Genomic DNA, 2,092 nt, shown 5'->3' with positions numbered 1-2,092 from the left:
TTCCACCGCGAGCTCCCTGGCCGCACCACGTGTCGAGGCCTTTAGGCCCGGTTCAACTTTGAACCGGGACTAAAGGGTACCCCCTTTAGTCCCGCCCAATTGGTCCCGGTTTGGGAACCGGGTCTGAAGGCCCAAATGGACCGGGCCTACTGCCCCTTTTTCTACTAGTGGATCGTCCAGATCGAGGAGCTCATACCGAGCGGCAACAACAATTGCTGAAGTTGGCGAAACTTCACCGCCTTCGCAAGCACCTTCTCGACGTCTGCGGGCCTCGACGTGGCGGTTTGAGGCAAGTGAATGAAGAAGATACAACTCAGATCCTGGCACAAAATGTAGCGATATGTTTTCTGGGATGATGGGGTGTATCGACCGCATGTTTTTTCCTTGGCAAGGGCTATACAAGAGGCACACCGGTTAGTCCAGTGTCATACTTGAGGCAGTAGCTGAGTATGACCTCTAAACTTGGTACACTTTTTTCGGCATGGCAGGAACTCAGAACAACATCAACGTGCTGCAACACTCTTCGCTGTTTGCAGGGCTAGCTGACGGACATGCTCCGTTGGTCAACTTCGAGATCAACGGCCACGTATACAACAAGGGGTACTATCTATCCGACAGTTCTATCAAGAGTATGCTAAATTTGTGCAGACAATTTCAGATCCCACTTTAGAGAAGGAAGATAATTTTGCGACATGCCAAGAAGCATGTCGCAAGGATGTAGAGAGGGCATTTCGCGTTCTGCCATTGTTCGATACCGTGCTCTCACCTGGTCGGAGTTTTAGATGTGGGAGGTGATTAACGATTGTGTGATCACGCACAATATGATCATTAAGAGTGAGCGCGACGCACCTACGAATGATGACCATCCATTTGATTTTGAGGGACCTCTTTCTCAGGTTGAGCAGGTACCGGCCTAGTTTGTCGTTTTCCCCCAAATGCATGAAGAAATTCGAGATGCAGGTGCTCATCCTCAACTACGAAATGATCTAGTTAAGTATTTATGGGTGCGAAAAGGAAATGCTCCATGATTCGTGAGCTTGTTGGATTGCAATTTATTTGATGGTTATATAAATAATTTAATTCATATTTTTAAACTATGTGTGAAATAATTTGTATATTTAAACACTGTAAATTATTATTTATAGTAGTTGCAAAATTTCAATATTTAGTGAAAAAAATCAAATTTAAGGACCAACACTACATGGGCATGCCGATGTGCGATAGCCGTCCCTAAACAAAAGAGCTTCTGCCGAGGCCGGTGAAGATGGCATTGCTTTTTTCTACTTCGATCCCAACATTGGCATAATGGTCTATACTGTCGGAGAGTACATTCAGGGTATCTCAAGTGCGGGGTTGTTTAACTGCCTGCCACTATCGACGTGACAACCCGGTGCAGCCGGTGCTCCCTACTTGGATTCCGGCATGGCATGGCAATGGGCAGATCGAGTTAGCACGCAGCTTTCATCTCTTCTGACATGACCCGTGAAGAACCTCCCGCGAAGGTTCTAGAGTTGACTACTCATGAGTCCTGAGCTAGCAGCACGAGCCTGCATGCCGTACCCTACTAGTCCCGAACCACTTTCATACAGGCTCGTGCAAATTGCCGGCCACCCAGCTACCGATTTGTTACCCACTGCACATGCATTATGCATTTGCCGTAGCTCGTAGGCCTCGTTACACGGTTGCAGCACAGTAGAGTGTATTGACGTGACCACGACATTTTGTTGAAACGGAACATCAATGTAGAACTGCACATTACTTAGATCTTTCATGATGCATTGTATCTTAGCATGTTATTTTAGGTAGTGATATGTTTTAAGAAATAACTTTTACAGTGTATTCTTTTTTAGAGTTGTATCTACATTTAATAATTTTTGACTAATACATGCATGTGATTGGACTAAAAATGTTTTTTTATCTATAATCCGGTGCAAGATTGCATCTTACATAAGATACAACAACCCTCTCTTTCACTAATTAATATGGTGCCATAACACCAAATAGCCTACAATATCGTGCCAAGAATCATCCATTGTGAAAGGCCTTAGAACAGACCTAGCGGGACAAACGTGTATAATGTTTCCCCTGCCGC

Source organism: Lolium rigidum, chromosome 6 (genome assembly GCF_022539505.1).
Source record: "Lolium rigidum isolate FL_2022 chromosome 6, APGP_CSIRO_Lrig_0.1, whole genome shotgun sequence".
NCBI lineage: Eukaryota > Viridiplantae > Streptophyta > Magnoliopsida > Poales > Poaceae > Lolium > Lolium rigidum.
Note: the sequence above shows the minus strand (reverse complement) of the source record.